The 19,598-nt window shown below is 39.6% G+C and overlaps 1 protein-coding gene across 3 annotated transcripts in view; it reads right to left on the bottom strand.

Moving 5' to 3' along the window:
- tenm1 (teneurin transmembrane protein 1) overlaps positions 1–19,598 on the bottom strand; it is a 2,368,941-nt gene that overhangs the window by 1,816,522 nt on the left and 532,821 nt on the right. The window lies entirely within an intron of this gene.

Raw genomic sequence — 19,598 nt, 5'->3', positions numbered from 1 at the left:
GGTCCAGTTCCAACCTTGGGTAACTGTTTGGAATTCTCCCCATGTCTGTTTGGTTTTCTGCTGGGTGCTCTGGTTTTCCCCCACAGACCAAAAATGTTCAAGTTATGTTGATTGACTGTGCTAAATTCCCCAGAGTGTTCAGGGATGTGTAGGATTGATGCATTAGCCATGGGAAATTCCGGAATTGGGTGGAATGTTCTTCAGAGAGTCAGTGTAGATTTGTTGGGCCGAATGGCCTGTTTCCACACTCTGGGGATTCTATGATGAAATTATCAATGACCTGTTCTAATTTCCTATGAATAGTTAGAAGTCTTGACATATCTTTTCTAAACACTTCTTTAAAAATATTCATCGAACGATAGATTGTATTTCACGAACCTTTAGAGACGACCATCTGCACTTTGGATAATTTGTCAGGCTAGTGAGGGGAGTGAGGTGGACACGGATGCTGCTCAAATGAACCGTGGTGCCGTCCCACAAAAGATACCAGATTCCCAGTTCACAAGGTGTCCTGGGCGGCACAGTGACTCAGTGGTTAGCACTGGTGCCTTACAGCACCAAGGTCCCAGGTTTGATTCCAGCCTTGGGTGCCTGTCTGTGTGGAGTTTGCACATTCTCCCCGTGTCTGCATGGGTTTCCTCCGGGTGCTCTGGTTTCCTCCCACAGTCCAAAGATGTGCAGGTTATGTGAATTGGCCATGCTAAATTGCCCGTAGTGTTAAGTGCATTAGTCAGGGGTAAATGTAGGGGCATGGGGTCTGGGTGGGATGATCTTCAGAGGGTCGGTATGGACTTGTTGGGCCGAAGGGCCTGTTTCCACACTGTAGGGAATCCAATCTAGTCTAATCAAAACAATCATGTTAAAACTCAATGTCTCTTGCAGTTACAGACATAAGCACTGATTTTCAATGTTGGTTGGGGTGGACAGAGAAGGATGAAATCCCAGCTGCACAAACCTTTAGAAACGGCCATCTGCTCTTCAGATATTTTGTCAGGACAGTGAGGGGAGTGAGGTGGACACTGATGCTCCCCAAAGGAACCGTGGTGCCATCCCACAAAAGATACCAGATGCCCCATTCACAAGGTGTTCTGGAACCATATCGCAGGGTCACTTCTGCTCTGCACAGAACTGAGTGAAGGTAATGTTCTTTAAATGGCAACTATCTTCTGGAACTGTCCTGTCATGAACTATGAACGGCCCCCAATCTTGCCCCTGTGACATTGAGAAATGCTGGATTCAGGGATTGGATTTGGAATTCCAAATTATTGTCATTTTTTTGTCATGGTCTCCCTGTGATGTAAATTCAGGCCATTATTTGATTTTGTTTGTCAGGAAGACTGACTTTAACCTACAGTCGAGCAATTCATTAAGACTACTTTTTAGCTATTTGTATTATGGACAAAATTTGATGCAAGTACCACAATATCACCAGGTTGAGTTTTCCTCACAATTTTAACAAAATCTTATGCAAAGGGGAAATGCACCCTCACTTGGGTCTACCCTATCACCATCATCTAACCCTTGCGCATTACCAAAAGGTTTTATCTTCTGAGTACACTAAAAATCCACACCAGTCTAGCCAGCTGCAAATTGGTTTGAAAGACAAAGGAGAGAAATAACTTGAAATAATAGAAAATTGAAGTTGACGATCCAAAAATTGCCTGTAAAGTTTTTCAATTGGCCATTCCACTGCCCTCTCAACAGACCCAGCCCAAACTGTCCACAATCTTACTGGGGATGGTCAAGTCCTAGGACAATCCATCTGACTTCAGACTAACTGAGGCTTTTAGGTAAACAAATATTGGCAACATAAGGCTGAACCTGACATTCTGACCTCCATTCGAAGTTGGATGTGGACTCATGAATGGGTGTGAGACAATGCAGGTTATCTTATTGGGGCTTGGGAAGGGAGTATGGAGGAAACGGCATCCATTATGGGCCCTTTCAAGATTGCACCTCCACTGAATGTCTTCCAAGCCCTGTCTCTCCCCAACATGTTCTTTCCCTGCTTGCCATTCAAGTCTCATCCCCTCAGTTGCTTTCCCTGATTGCACTCTTGCCCTTCGCTCCTCTTCCCAACAGAGCATTTTCAAATCATACAACATGGGAAAGAATGGCATAATCCCCTACTTCTCAGTGTTCAGGAGAGATTTCTCACCATTCAATGCCAAACTCTGACTTTTTTGAGGACTAGGCTGATCCACCCACATTAACGTCAGTTGCGATCCTTAATTAGTCAATTATAAGGGCAGCAAGAGGGGTTTAGGAATGAGTCGAAGCCTGGCAGGTGACTGCTTGGTGATCAAATAGAACACTGCTTCTCGGATGCTGCCTGAACTGCTGTGCTTTTCCAGCACCACTCTAATCTAGACTCTGGTTTCCAGCATCTGCAGTCATTGTTTTTACATGGTGTTCAAACAGGAAAAGTGGGCAAGTCATTTCCATCACTGGTCTCCTTTCTTGATTTGCCACCTTCCCTAACCTTTCCTCATCATAACTAAATTATAGGAGGTGCTGATAAACATAATGCAGGAAATGTATGAACATATGTCACATCAGCTGTTATGCTGGGCAGTTAAGAAATACATGTTGTGGCCATTTTTTTGTGAATGGTTATGTTTTATTAGGAATACCCTCTCATTTACATACAAAGGACTGATCCTAACAAAAAAAATCTTTCTACAATTACCTGTTTGTAATGTTCAGCAAATTAAATACAGCTAACTCACTGATACATTTCTCCTAATACATGCTCATATTTAGAAGTCAGACTGCAGGTTCATAGCTCCTTGAAAGTGAAGTTGCAGGTACATAGGTTAGTGAAGAAGGCGTTTGGTATGCTTTCCTTAATTGGTCAGAGTATTGAGTACAGGAGTTGGGAGGTCATGTTGCTGCTGTACAGGATATTGGTTTAGCCACTGTTGGAATATTGCGTGCAATTCTGGTCTCCTTCCTATCAGAATGATGTTGTGAAATTTGAACGAGTTCAGAAAAGATTTACAAGGATATTGCTAGGTTTGGAGGATCTGAGCTACAGGGAGAGGCTGAACAGGCTGGGGCTGTTTTCTCTGGAGCATTGGAGGCTGAGAGGTGACCTTATAGAGGTTTACAATATTATGAGGGGCATGGATAGGATAAATAGACAAAGTCTTTTCCCTGGGGTCAGGGACTCCAGAACTAGACAGCATAGGTTTAGGGTGAGAGGGGAAAGATATAAAAGAGACCTAAGGGGCAACTTTTTCACGCAGAGGGTGGTACATGTATGGAATGAGCTGTCAGAGGATGTGGTGGAGGCTGGTACAATTGCAACATTTAAGAGGCATTTGGATGGGTATATGAATAGGAAGGGTTTGGAGGGATATGAGCCGGGTGCTGGCAGGTGGGACTAGATTGAGTTGGGATATCTGGTCGGCATGGATGGGTTAGACCGAAGGGTCTGTTTCCATGCTGTACATCTCTATGACTCTATGACTTTTGGGGAAAACATTTTTACTAATTGCTGCTGGTTGTTTTTTAATTTAATTCAAATTGAAACACACAGTGGATGGTTTTCTGGTCCAGTGGCTTCGAAAGTAGTATTTTTGAATAATGAAAATAAGCAAAATGGTCAAGAAAAGTTTTTGTCATCAAATTATAGACTAAATAATGCAAGCCATGTCAATATCATACATGTGTTTGGAATAAGAGCCTGCAAAAATGAGAGGCACTTGTGAAATTGAAATGCATGCTCCCTTTTCATGTGATTTCTAAGTTACCAATAGTACTCGTGCTTTTCATTGCCAGGTTCTTGATTGGCATGATGGGAAATCAGTGTTCCTGACAGCCAATAGCAGGCTGTATCTCTTAATGTGGATGGAAGCTGTGGATACTGACAACCCAAGTAAGCGTCTATTACAATACCTGACCAGAACATCAATTTATACTACAATATTGTTAATCAGTAACTTTTTTAAAAATAGAAAATTGTAAGATCCCAAGTACTTACTAACAGAATAACGACATCAGTTTTCAAGAAACAATATTTGGTTTGCATAGTGATTGGAAATTGGTGGATCTTTTTGACTATGAAATCCTTGTTTGGGATTGTTAATCAGGGCCAATCAAAGAGCTTTGGCTGACAGATAAAACCAGGAGATCGGGTGTCCTTGGAGAAGGAGCACGCGGTGTCCACCAACACCCTGGAGTTGTTCAGGGAGAGGTGGGCACCGCAGGGAGTGGAGTGCATCATTTCTCCCTCCAACTGTATTTTGATTTAGTCCCTACTGTCCCCTTCACTGTTTTGATCACACAGCATTGCCCTTTGGTTTGAAGGGCAGTGCTTGTCACTGGCCACTCGGGTGTTTTTCATATCTTCCTGGTGGTGGAAATTGAATAAAGATTGGTGCACTTTGTGTCGTTCACTGTGTCTCACACCTGCACACACACACCATGGGTGCTGGGGAAAAATAAGCACTACCGCAGTTAGGCGGTACTGTGGGGGTTAAAAAACAAAAAAAAAAGAAGAAGGGTACTAGAGCCTGGGTGTCCTTAAAAAAAAGAAAAAGAAAGAAAAAAAAGGAAAAAAAAAACAGGAGATCGGGTGTCCTTGGAGAAGGAGCACGCGGTGTCCACCAACACCCTGGAGTTGTTCAGGGAGAGGTGGGCACCGCAGGGAGTGGAGTGCATTATTTCTCCCTCCAACTCTATTTTGATTTAATCCCTACCCTCTCCTTCACTGTTTTGATCACACAGCATTGCCCTTTGATGTGAAGGGCAGTGCTTGTCACTGGCAACTCGGGTGTTTTCCTATCTTCCTGGTGGTGGAAATTGAATAAAGATTCATGCACCTTGTGTTTCTCACTGTGTCTCACACCTACACACACACACACACACACACACACACACACACACACCATGGGTGCTGGGGAAAAATAAGCACTACTGCCTAACTGCGGTAGTGTAGAAAAAAAAATAAACTTGAGTGTCACTGCTAAAAAAAAAACAAAACCAGGAGAATCAGAGTCTTCCAACTTCAGGGACTGACTGTGAGCTGGCTGCCCACAGCCAGTGTTCTGTGCACATGTAAATAAAGAGTGACTTTGCAACAGAGATATTGGCCTCTGTGCAGGTATTTCAGTTCGCTCAGTTGTCTGGTGGACTAGTTTGTGATACAGAATGGTACAACAGCATGAGTTCAATTATTATACTGGCTAAGGTCACCATAAAGGGTGTGCCTTCCCAGCTTGACCACTTGCCTGAGCTATGGTGACTCCCAGGTTAAACTCACCCCCAACATCTCTTTGTAATGTGGAAACAGACTATAGCTTTCACCCTTCATTTCGTTATAAAAGCAACACAGCTGACTTCAGATACATACACATTATTGATAATCTAACATCAAGAATTAACCTGATCTAAATCTCATTAAAACATTGCAATGTCAAAGATGTGGCTTTGAAACTACCTCAATAGCTGCTTACATTCTTGCAGTTCACCTTTTTTCTTGGTTGCAAACTTCTTTCGATTCTTGAAATGATATTTTAGTAACTGTTTGCAGTTGGAACAATAGCTTTTTCGCAGGTAGCTATCTTCACCTATCTGGTGCTGCCTTTACATTCCTCCAAACACAAACATTTCTCAGATATACAAAGCAAAATTGCTTCACTCTCACTCAGCTGTACTCAACTATTCATGACATACAGCTTATTCTGAGTCCCCTCAGTTCCCAGAGATTTTTCAATGCCCTACCAAAACACATGGCTGCATCAAGTCTGGCAGAGAGTCTGTGAAGAGTCTTTGGATTTGGAACATTAACTCTCTTTCTTATTTAATAGATGCTGCCAGGCCTGCTGAGTTTCTCTAGCATTTTGCCATTTTTCTTTTATGCACTCAGCTGCACCTCTTGGATACCCAGGCTTCTCCTGTGTCCTAGAGCGTGACGCTGGAAGACCACAGCTGGTCAGGCAGCATCGAAAGAGCAGGAGAATCAACGTTTCAGGCATAAGCCCTTTATCAGGAGTCCTTATGGTATGGAATTAGCCACAGCACATTATCCATGATGGAGCTCCTTCTTCCTGAATACCGAAATGACAAGCAGTCCAAACATAGCAAATGACTTTTCTGGCTGCCTCTAGTCAATTGACTAAATTGCCTTTTCCGGAACTCTTGAGTTGTTTGATTAAATTGTTGAAAATCTTGAGACAAGACCCACCTTTATTTTTTCAGGCAGTACTTCATGTAATTAATACGTTGGAACATTCAGATATAGTAATGCTTTGGAAGTGCCTACTTCGTACATGTTAGAATATTCACTGACTGCTGGCTTCTATGGTACAAAAAGATACAAGAGAGGGTTTTACCTCACATCGGCATTCAAATGGTTGAAAATCACATAACACTAGGTTATAGTCTGAAAGGTTTGTTTGAAAACACTGGCTTTTTCAATAAGCCTGTTTGACGATAATCAGGTGGCGTGTGATTTTTGACCTTGTCCAACCCAGTCCAGCACTGGCACCCCCACATCTCAGCGTAGAAATGGATGCAGTGCTGCGACTCCACCCAATTTTTCATGTTTGGGCTGAGGGCTGTTAGTATAGGAAGCTGCTACTTTCTTCCAATGCCAGAAATAAATCCAGCCAAAGTGCAAACATTTGCTCCTAGGTATGCTACTGTAGATTAATGCACTGAGTCCAGCATCCTGGCTGCAGAGCCACTAAGAAATGAATGGTTTCACCAGAACTACGAAAGGTAAGATTCTACTGACATTTTTCTTACTCTACTAGACTAGAACTACCTCTAGCTTTAGCACACATGTATTTTTATTCATTTTCCAAGCATTTTTCCTGACACTTCTTATCACTCTTCAAACGGTATAATATTCTTCATTCAATCTCCTCTTGCTGTTTTAGCATATACTGTATGTGCCATTCTCCTCAAGTTCTCAGATCATGGCTGTTCATTCACATCAGCAATATTAATTTACCTTGACAGCGACATCTTCACAAACTATCACCAGCATAAATATAAACTTTTTTTCTTCTTGTAGGACAATTTTGCAAACAACAAGAAGGAGACACAAATAAGAGGAAGAAGACCATTCACTCGTTTGCTTGGAAGAGGCTGCCACAGATATTGTAATGTATAGCATACATCAGAAGTGCTGTGATTGGCAAGTCTGGAGAATTCACTCAACAGGTTTTTCTTTCCTTTTCAATGAAATCTCTCTCCTTTTTCATAATCTACAACAAAAAAATTGGCTGTTGAACAAACAACATGGAAGTTATGAAGGAACTGAGATGTTTGATAAATGCGGAAGCTCATCTCATATCTGAAAATTATGTCACCAAGACCTAACAGCATTATGTGTTCTATAAATCGTGAATATTGTTGAAAGAGAAAGTTTGCATTTTGCCTGGATAATAAGAGTTTAATTGGAGCAGAGGAGTGAAAAAAATCAGGGTTTACAAACACAAATAATTACTACAATTAGAAAGTTGGTTAAATGACCGTTGTAAGAAGCAAATAGATGTTGTAGTTCATGTCTAGGCATATAGAAATAAAAAGCAGGGAAATAATAGAGGGATATAGACCATGTGCAGGCAAATGAGAGTCGAATGGCATCATGGTTGGCGCAGACATGGTGGACTGAAAGGCCTTTTCCTGCACTGTACTGTTCTATGTTCTATGATTTTAACCCATAATTTTGCAGTAAGTAACATCAACTTTTATGAAACCAGTTATCCCTCTCTAATGGAAAGGGGTTTGCAAAGATTACAACTGAACTGGATTGGTTGCAACTACCAGGAACAAATTGATCAAATTGAAGGTCATTTCTTTCAGAAACGGAAGGCTAAGATGTAACCTGATAAAGGCCGTTAAACAGACACTAGTCCCATAAATATAAGTGTTCAATACAAGACATCATTGCTAATCCAAAGAGCAATGGCAGAATGAATTATGCTGAATTGGTTGAGAAAAATAGCATAAGCCCATTTATATGGAATTTTGATTCTATCAGATTCCAGATTCTTGCAGCACACCAAGGCTCCTTCGACAGCACTTCCAAACCTGCAACCTCTACCATTTAGAATGACAGGGACTGCAGAAGCATAGAAAATAATCACATCCCAAGGTTCCCTCCAAGTCACACACCTTCCTGACTTGAACCTACACTGTCCCTTCATATTTGGTGTGTCAAAATTGTGGAACTTACTTCCACCACACTGGGAGTTCCTAACCCAAGACAACACTGGTTTGGGAATGGATCTTACCACCATCCTCCTGATGGCAATTAGGAATAGACCAATGCTGGCCTAGCCAGTGATGTTTATATCCCATCAACAAACTTAGAAAGGGAAAGCAAATGTGAGCAGAAAGGATAGACAACACACTGATTGGGTTAGATGAAGTGAAAAAGCAGGCTCGTGTAAAGCATAAACACCCGTATAGATCAATTGAGTTAAATTGCTGACTTCTTTGCCACAGACAAAATAAGCAGGTTTGTTTCAGCCTCCATGGTAAGATGGTGGCAGAGGTGTGTTTAATCAAGGAGGAGAGTTAGAGGTGTGAGCCCTGCTACCTTCTCACCTCCACCATGGATGGCCTGCCTACCTGCTGCGCTCCAAACTGAGGCCCTTAACAAGGCAATTAATGCTGCCACCAACTCTGTTACGAAAGGAAGGTTCACATAGAGTGCAACAAATAAAAGCCTGGCATGGTTTCTTATGAGCTCCTATAGGGCATGAATGGATCGATCCTCATTTGAAGACACTTATTGCCTCATTGCAAGGTAGTCAGTACTTGGAAAAACAGGGTTATTGAAAGCCACCTACTTGACTCCACTGCCAATCTTCCTGCCTGCACCTCATGACACCATGGGCTCCTTTTCCACTATTAATCAGCAGTGACTGTATCCCTCCTTGATCCAAGTTCTCGAATGGATGTACAACTGGCAGCAGCCATTTTTTTCCCCAGTTAACAGCATTTGATTGATGAGCAACTTCGAATTCTCTGCTGTCCTGGTTAAGTGCATGAATGGCAAAATAAGTGTCTAGCTTTCTTATAAATGGGAAATATGGTTTAGCCAGAGGCTGTGACCTCTGTCACTACAAGATTCTGCCAACGTTAACTATGGGTGATGAACAGAGGAGGTCAATTCAGTTCTTGGGGGAGTTCACAGGATGACTATATGAGGACAGGAAGAAGCATCATTTGTTGCATATGCTATGGCTATAATGAGATAAGAATGCACAGAATCAAGCAAGGCCAGTTGCTCCATGTTGGACAATGGAAAAGATGTGTTAATGGAATATTTTGTTATCATCTATGTCCAAGAATGCAGAAACATGAAGGTCAATTCTACTCTGCCATGTTCCCAGCCAGCTCACAGGCAATACCTGATAGAAAATTACAAGCACAAATGCAGCAAAACCTGAACAATACCCAGGTTTGGGCTAATCAGTTAAAATTGATTTTTGTGCCTCACCAGTGCCAGGCAATGATTATCTCAAACAATACCCCTTGATATTCAATGGTATTACTATTGCTAAATCCCACAGCATCACATCTTGGAGGTTACCGATGACGAGAAACTCAATTGGACTAACCATGTAAAACATGTGGAAGTGCTGGTGTTAAACTGGGGTGGACAAAGTTAAAAATCATACAATACCTGATGAAGGTCAGTGCTTTGAAAGCTAGTAATTCCAAGTATTCCTGTTGCACTATAGACTGGTGTTGTGTGATTTTTAACATATAAAAAATATAACTACAAGACCAGGTTCAAGGCGAGGTATCCTGCAGCAAGTAATTCATTTCCTGACTCCCTAAAGCATGCCCACCACCTACAATGTGTAAGTTATGAATGTGATAGAATACTTTCCATTTGCCTGGATGAGTGCACTCAAGAAGATTGACGCCATCCAGGACAAAGCAGTCTGCTTGACTGGCACCACAAACATTTATTCCTTTAACATCAACATTCAGTAGCTTCAGTGTGTGCCATCTACAAGAGGCACTGCAGAAAGACTCCTTTCTGCAAGACTCCTTCAACAGTGCCTTCCAAACCCATGACAACTCCCTTCCTAATAGCATTGTGAGTTACCTACAGCACATGCTCTGCAGCAATTCAAGAAGGCAGCTCACCACTTCCCCCTCAAGGGCAACTAGTGAAAGGCAATAAAGGCTGGCCCAGTTAGCGCTGACCATATACCATGAATGAATAAAAAGAAAAATACTGTTCACAACTCCACACGATGTCTTAATCAATGTACCATATAATATCAATAAAACTTACTGGCCATTTAAAGTGTGACATTCTCCACCCCCAACCCCATGAATAATAACAACCTGAGCAGATATACCAGTAGACAGAGGAGACATAGGTAAGCAAAGCAATCTATATTTTAATATTTTTGCAATGTTTTCTGCTCCAGTTATATAAAATAGAATTGCAGAGCAGAGAACAGATTTCTGATACAGTGAATTTTAATGTATTACTGGTGGTTTATCTGATTTTTCTCCACCACGGAATAAATCATGCGTTTTGTCGCACACCAATGAACATCATCTATCTCTCCCTCCTCAGAAAGAGACAACATGATAACATTTTCCAGCTGTTGTCAAGTAACCAATAATTTGTGTTAGGTCTTATTTGTTTATCTGGGTATAGGATGATGAATAATGCTGTTGATGTAACTATGATACACTATCACTCGAAACTATAATTAAGCTCAAAAGACAAGAGTTATTCTGCCCATACAGAAAATAGAAGCTACTATCTGAGACAAGTTGAATCTTTTCCATCCAGAAATCAAATAAGGACTATTAATTCTTTTGAGTGAAAATGAAGGCCATGAAAGGAAGGCGAGGTTTGATATTCCAAGTCATGCTCTGACAAGTAATGATGACTTACCTTCTAAGACTGACTACTTTAATGATTTGTTTATCACACTCTAATGATTCAAATGTAGAATATTTATTCTTGAGAATAACAGAGTTGAACTATGATGTCATGCATCTACCTAACAGTAAGGAAAGTTTCCTGAGTAAGTTCTATCTACAGATAATAATGGTGAATCCAACTAAATATATTCACATCAATATAGTTTTATTTTCCAGACATTGATAAACAAAATGTGGATGTGTCAGGGTTGGACTGGGATGGACAAAGTCAGAAATCACATTACACCAGGTTATAGTCTAATATGTTTATTTAATATCACAAACTTTTGGGGCACAGCCCCTTCATCAGGTGAAGTGAGAGAGAAGCACACAGTAGGTCTGGCAGCAGCTGTGAAGAAAAAAACAGACAAAGAGTCACCGGACCTGTAACATTAACTCTGATTTTTCTTCACAGATGCTGCCAGACCCACTGAACACCCCCAGCAATTCAGTCCTTTGTAGGGCTGTGGTTTTTCTTCACTCTCCTCATCCAAGTTATTATATACAATATAAATCATTGTGGCCATGACACTGATCCCTGTGACATATCGCTCGTTACAGGTGGCCATTCTGAAATGCCCTCTGTTACCTCAACTCTATCTTCTGTTTGCTAATCAATTCTCTATCCAGGCTAATCTACTATCTCCAATACTATGGGTTTTTATCTTATTAAGTCGACTAATGTGTGGTACCTTATCAAACACTTCCTGAAACTCCAAATATATCATACCTGCTGCTTCACCTATGTCTATTCTGCTTGATACCTCCTCAAACAATTCCACTGAATTTGTCAGCATCATTTTCATTAATGAAGCCATGTTGACTCTATTTGATTGTATTATGTTATTCCAAATGCTCTGATAGTACATCCTTTATAATAGAGTCTAACTTTTTCCCAAAAAAAGACAATAAGCTAACCGCCCTATCATTTTTTGCCTGCTTCCCTTTCTAAATAAAGGCAGTTTTCCAATCCTTTAATATGTTTCCAGAGTCTAAGGATTCCTGGACAATTACTACTAGTGCATCCACTAACTCTGCCATTCCATCCTTTAATATCCTAGCATGTGTTCCATCGGGTCTTGGGACCTATCAGGTATTAGCTCTATTTGTTTTCCAGTAATATTTTCCTGTAATGATAGTTATTGTAAGTATTTTCTCTCTTCTTTTTGCCCCTTGATTATCCAGTAATTTTGGAATTCCATTTATCACTTCTACTATGAAAACTGATATAAAGTATTTATTCACCCCTTGCAATTTCCTAGTTCCCCATCATTATTATACCAGCCACATTTTCTAAGAAACACCTTCTTACACTGATGTTGGCTTTTGTCTTTTGTATATATTCAAAGATGCTCTTGCTGTACATTGTGATATTACTTTCAAGTTTACTCTCAAAGTTTATTTCCTTCCTCTTCATTTTTGATTCTTTTTGTTGGTTTTGAAAATATTCCTCTCATTTACCACTATTCATTGCCATATTGGATGTTTTATTTTCATTCAATTTGATGCCCTCTTTAACTTCTCTGGCTGGTTTCTGTCTGTTAGACAAACAATTAATTAATATCATTACACGCTTTAATTTTTCTAATCAGCCTCCTGTGAAGCACTTAACAAAAGTTCTGAAAATATAACTATCTTATCTACATTGACTTCTCTCTGCAAGTTTTGCTGATGACATCTTAGACAACTCCAACAAGTTCAACAAACACGGTTTCCCAGTTGCAAAGTCATGTGGATTTTTCTCAATCAGATTATTAGCATCCAAGAGTCTATTTTGTGTATGTTGGTGACTTGGAAATTAGGCCACACCTTCCTTGGTATCTGACCCAACATGGTAACCTTTATCCAAGAACATCAGTTCCAATTGTTTTCACATTCTCAACCGTGGGATCAACTAAAATGAAGTCTTGATGCCTTCAAGATATGAACATCATTCTGCTCACTGGATAGTGGTCTGAGCATCATTAACCTATGTAAAATCTAAAGAATTAATGTATTATTTAATGAAAGATTGATTTAAATCTTAAATCATAACAATTGCCCTGTGGAGATGGACCAAATGAATTTTACTACATCATATTGCCATTAATATCATAAATTATCTTAAATGCTTCATTAGATCCTTATAAAATAAATACGTTACATAAGGAAATACAGGTCTGATGACGAAAGGTTAGATTCAGCAATTGGTGGCAGGAAGCAAAACCTACTTCTATGTTTTTGTATGTGGCAAATGTCTGGCTGTTTGCTTCTACTAGTGAACAAAACATGAAGAGAACTAAAGTCTGAGGTAGGGTTAGAATGCTGTTGTGTTAATTCTTTGAACCTTGCCCACTTAGAGGTCATTCTCCTACTGGGAATAATAAAGTTGTAAATTTGCCCTGTACGGTTCAGAAATATACCACGTCTCCATTAATGCCATGTTTGGGAAACATAAAATGACATGTTTTATGACTGGAAGTAAATCCTAACACAGACATTCTGTTTGCTGCGACAGTTGAAGCAATCCAGGATACATTATATTTTGCAAAGCAGAGATTAGTAGAAATATTTATCTCAAACACAGCGTAAGCATGACTTTTTTCCTCTAGTTTTGAAAGGTAGAAGTTCAGTGGCGAGAATAAGAGGTCAATTCTTCTTTATTAATCGCATTTTAGAGATTCAGTTTGACACTGAAGGTAAAACGCCCTCAAACGGATATCCTTAAAATCATCTAAAAAGTATTCATAACCTTAACGAAAACAAAATGCACAAAAAGTATATCTTTGAATGAAAAACTGAAAGTTCGACCTTCGATTATATTGGCCAAACAACAAAGGCTATATAACAAAGCTGAAGATGGACATTATGATGTGGAAAAATAATTCAGCTACAATTCCTCTGTGAGGTTTTATTTGAAACACAAGTCCATCCCTGCTTGTTTCCTACTGAATTCCAAATGAAGCACCATATCATTTTAGACGTTATGTGGATATGATTTATTTTTTATTAGTCAACTACTGCTATCTGTAAATTCTGTTAGTTGTAACTTTAAAACTGGTACCTCACATTACCAATATTGAATAACTGAGTACTACTAACTAACATTTATCTTTGTCCAAAGGAAATAAACTCATTCTTGTTATTCATGGTAAGTATAGATGACAGTAATTGTTTGCTATAATTAAGCAATGAAGGAACTTTTAACAACGTATTTCTCCAGTACTTTGTAACTTGGCCAAAGGAGGTGCAAACAAAAACCATTCATTATTGCCGAGAACTTACTTGTCTTGAAAGAAAGATGGCAAGGTCAGCTCACGGAATCTGAAAGGAATTGACAAAAATGATCCAGACAAATGTTGTAATCTTTCAGTCTTGTACGCTGAGTACACAGTAGAAAGAAACTTGCACACCCAAGGTCCAAACAAATGAAAGCACTTTAATTAACTCCATCATCAGCATACTCTGCTTTTTTTAGATCAAACTTTTGATTGTGCGCATGATCACAGTTTGCACACAACAGGAACAAAACTAAAGGTGCGACATTTCCAAATAATGATTTATCTCAACATCTGTGCTTTCACACAGCCATTGTTAATCTGTCAAGTTAAATTTAAAAGCATCACGTAAAGTAAAATTCTTTGAGCTCATCATTTGTTCCTTCTACTGTCCAACACAATATTCAAAATTTGGAAAGAATTAAAAACAAAACTGAGATCCACATGAAGTAGTGATTAAGTCATCTAATAGGTTCTGCTGCATATTGAATGGCCATATTTCATGGCCTTCCTGAGGCAAAGACCAAGCCATGAAATTGAGTGCCGTGGTAATGGTGCCATTCCTGATGCTTACCTGACTTGCCCTGCCCTGTCACTGTTATTTTACTAATGATGATCCAATCACATGTGGACCAATTGAGGCTGTAAGGATTCAATTGATGGACAGTTAAGAGTGTCTGGTCACTGTCACAAAGATTTTACCTGGGGTTGCTGGTGCCAATGCTATGACCAGTCAAATGGGGGAAACAGACAGCCTGATAGTTCAGCAAGGGGATCAAAATCTCTATCCTGGGCTCTCTGCTCCAATTCGAGGCCTTTCCTAAAGTACCCTTAAAGTAACTTAAGAGGGGAAAGATTTAAAAGGGACCTAAGGGGCAACTTTTCTCGCAGAAGGTGGTGTGAAAAGGAATGAGAAACTGTAGGGAGTGATGGAGGCTGGTACAATTACAGTATTTAAAAGGCATCTGGAGGGGTATATGAATAAGAAGGGTTTAGAGGGATATGGGTCAAATGTCGGGAAATGTGACTAGATTAATTTAGGATATCTAGTTGTTATGGATGGGTTGGACCAAAAGCTCTGTTTTGATGCTCTATGACTCTGGAGGTCACACCCATTTGAGTGGGAAGGAGGTGTCTACATGATGATATAAAAGGCATCGCAATTATATTGGATAAGCCAGAAAGAACAGGTCTTTTTCTACTGTTTATTTATAACTGTTTGTCTATTCAGAGAAATTTCAAGACTTTTAAAGCATCAAACATAATTGATTGGTTGACACAGATTCATAGATACATATGTCCAATATGTAGTGTGTTTTTTTTTATGAAATAAAGTGGGAAGTTATACTACTAATAAAACCTAATCAAAGTTCACTGGGCCAAACTGATATATTCTCAAATTATCTTTTCAAATTAAATTTCTTTTTTTCACCTAAATGTAGATTTATGTTTGCATATATGGCCATGGACATACAAACATTGCCTTTTCCTCTTGCTTATTTATTTAAAACATACAGGCATGATAAATCTTCAATTGTATTATTACAGCTCCGAGTTACTGAAGTTTTATTTCTCTGTAACTGTGGCAACTAATTGCACAGAACAGCATCACACGTATTGTTTGCTTGAAGCCTTGTTTATATTGTTTTTTTTCCCTTGGAAGAGAATCTAGAGCCAAATCATTGAAATGCTCCATGGAAACATCCAAGTCAATATTAGTCTAGAGTCACTACAACCTGGGGTCCAATTCAAATCATAGAAACATCTGCCTCAAGTCGGCAAGTCATTAAACAAAATGAGATCTGCCAGCTAAAGACTGTACACTGTATACATTTGGGGGTTCTGCTGTTGGATTTATTTCCAATTCATTGCTAACACTGAGAGTATTCCAAAAAATCTTGAGTTACTTCTGAAAATCATCTCATTAATGGTGCACACCTTGGGGACACGTGAAATGCCCACTAAACTGGAATTTGCAATAATTCGAAAGGTTGGGTGTGAATGGAAAATTTGAGTTCCTAGTTTATAAATCCAGTAACACTGTACTGGAGCTAAACTAATGATCAAGTCAAGCTAATTTATAGCTAGTATTTATACAATGTCTTTTTTGATGACAAACATCCTAAGCCACTTCAGAGAAACATTGCCAAACAAAAACTGAGATTGAGGTAAAGAATGATACTTTTTATTATTCACTTGTGGAACAAGGGTGTCGCTGGATGGCCAAAATTTATTGCTCATCCCGAAGAAGGTGATGGTGAGTAAATGCTTAATGAAAGAGTTGGGTATTAAAATGGATCTTAGATCAGGAAATCAACATAGAATGCATAAAGGTTTAAGAAGCGAATTCTTGACTTCACAGCCAAGAAAAGAATGTGAGGAACGGACCTGAGAGAAAGAAACAGTGGAGAAAAATACAGCTTTATGACTCGTGTCAGGGAAACATGGAAAACCGTTTATTTGATTGAAAAGGAGATGGACGTGCGTGAGTGTATTAAGTGTAGATTATTGAATGTGTCAGTCTTAATTCTCCTATGTGTCTGATTTTAAAGGTAAATGACAAAATAAAAACTTAGACAATGCCACTAGTGCATTCAGCAGTACTGCATCCATCTCAAACAACCAATGTGAAAATTTACTTTACCAAAAGGTAATTATTAAATGAAGATTTGGTAAAAAAACATAGGAATAATCAATCAATTTGAATGATAATAAACTGACAAAACTTTCTAAAAAGAGGGGAATAGTTGGAACTACCATATGATGTGTTAATGAAAAACAACCTCAGATTTAAAAACTAACATGAACTACAAAATGGATGCATGAAACCTTAAATAACAAACAGAACATGCTGGAACTACTCAGCAGGTGTAGCAGCATCTGTGGTGAGAGAAACAGTGTTAATACTTCAGGGTGTGATTATGAACAGGATTTAAGCAAGCATCGAGGCAGGGAAAGTAGGAGGAGGAGAAAGAATAGATGAGAACAAATGGCAAAAGGAATGATATGGTGCAAAATAAAATGATTGGATACATATCAAGATAAACGAAAGATAGGTTGAAATGCGAATAGTAAAATCATTACTAAGTGTCATTCAAAAAAAAATGATGCAGAGGTTCTGATCTGAGCCAAATGTTGAGTCTGAAAGGCTGTGAAGTGGCTACTCATCATTCATGATATGATGTTTCATACTGAAAGGATTCCCAAGTCAGAACACTTATGCATTCGTTGTCATAATGGTCATGATTTCCCTCTCATTAAGCCATGCTGACTCTGCTTGATTATATAAAGTATTTCTTTAAGTTCTCTGTTATTATATCTTTGATAATAAACTGTTAACATTTTGTCCAATTACAGATGTTAAGCCATTTGGGCTAGTTACCTGTTTATTGTCTCCTTCTCATTTTTGGATTATTGTGTACATTGGAAAACTGCCAATGTTTCAGGACTTTTCCAAAATCTAAGAATTGTTGGAAGATTATTACCAACGTATCCAATATCTTTGTAGATACTTCATTTAATATTCTCGGATGTGACCAATCAATTCTATATGCGTTTAGCCCCATTAGTTTCTCTAACACTTTTTCTCTAATGCTAGATATTGTATTTATTTGCTTCTCCCCATTTTGCTCCTTGATTATTTACTATTCCTGGAATGCAATCAATGCTTTCTATCTTGAAGCCTGAGGCAAAGTATGTATTCTACTCCCCTGCCTTTTCCTTGTTTTCCATTATTATTTCTCCAGCCTTGTACTTTTAGGGGGTCTTTGTTCACTTTTGCCTCTTTCTTCCTTTTTATATATTGAAATAACCACTTTCTGCCTGTCTTGGTATAACTTGCTAGTTTACTGTCAATACCAGACAAGTGAAATCCCACAGTGAAGCCTGGTTTAACAGATGGTAAATTTTATTTTGCAATTTGGTCACTGAACATATTCATAAAGGCTGGGTTAGAGTGGTGCTGGAAAAGCACAGCAGGTCAGGCAGCATCCAAGGGGCAGGAAAATTGATGTTTCGGGCAAAAGCCCTTCATCAGGAATTCCTGCTCCTCGGATGCTGCCTGACCTGATGTGTTTTTCCAGCACCACTCTCATCTTAACTGATCTCCAGAATCTGCAGTCTTCACTTTCGCCATATTCATAGAGGCTGCCCATGTAGTTTCAAAAAAAGAGCATCAACGTTTATGACATGCAAAAGGAACAAAAAAATACTGGGCAAAGTTGTCCAATGCTCAGAAAGGTGAGTCAGTTAGGAAATATGGCAAGATTGGAAAAATGAAATTCTCAACATCAAGGAAAAAAGTTTCACTTTTCCATCCAAGCTTTAACGGGTGAGAGGGGAACCTTGCCAGTGAACAGGGAGGCTCTCATTTGCCTGCATTCATATCTCATTTTTGCCTATTCTTCCCTAATTTTGAAGACGCTTGCAATTTTCCCATTTGGCGGAGATGAAAGTCAGAGCAGTTATCTGAGAGCTGCAGCTCAGTGCTTGCTCGTGCAGGCCTCTACATTAGGCTGACCGTCACCAACATCTTAGTGCGCACTCCGTGGGCTTGTGCCTTTTGTCACTAGGGGTCAATATAAGAACATATAGCTTCATCATAGCAACTTAGAAAAACACTTTTGATCACAAGTCCATCAGGAAGTGGTCATTACGTAACGTCCTTGAGAGCATGCGGGAAAAGGAGGGGCTGAATCCTGTCTGGTTGTTCTCTGAGCAGGCTGTCAGAGTCATTTGACAGAAGACCTCATCACAAGAACTTTCCAACAAGCAACAAGACACAATTTGGCTGGTGGTGAGAAGAAAATATTTGTGAAATCCTTCTCGTACGTCCAGGCCATCTGTGTCACCGCAAGCTGCCTTCAAAGCAGCTGCAGGGGTGAAAAAATATCACACATCTTCTTCTGGAATGTGCCTTTGCAAAGGAAGTCTGGAGAAAGATGCAGTGGTTTTTGTTAAGGTTCTCCCAAGCAGCTCTGTGACACAGGACTCTGTGCTCTATGGTCTGTTCCCTGGGATGCAAACCAACACAAACATCAACTGTGTCTGGAGGACCATCAACGAGGTGAAAGACACTTTTTCTGTCAGAAACTTGTTGGTCTTCCAAAAGAAGGAGTTGACCCTGACCATGTGTTGCAGACTGGCACATTCCAAGGTCCAGGACTATGTGCTGAGGGATGCACTGAAGCTTGGGGCAACTGCCACAAGGCCCAGTGGTGAAAGACCACTGTCTGAAGTCATTCCGCTGAAGTTAAATCGGGGTCTGTTCAGCTATCAGTCCTTCCCATTGCCTCAAATGCATATAATTATAATCAAATAAGAGATGTCTTTGGCTTGTTTGGACAGATTCTAATTCCAATGTTTGTTTGTTTCTTTGATATGCTACTGTACAGAACTGAATGTGTTTGTGACTATGTACAT

The sequence above is a fragment of the Chiloscyllium punctatum genome, chromosome 25 (genome assembly GCF_047496795.1).
Source record: "Chiloscyllium punctatum isolate Juve2018m chromosome 25, sChiPun1.3, whole genome shotgun sequence".
NCBI classification, from domain to species: domain Eukaryota; kingdom Metazoa; phylum Chordata; class Chondrichthyes; order Orectolobiformes; family Hemiscylliidae; genus Chiloscyllium; species Chiloscyllium punctatum.
Note: the sequence above shows the minus strand (reverse complement) of the source record. Positions and strands in the feature narration are given on the sequence as shown.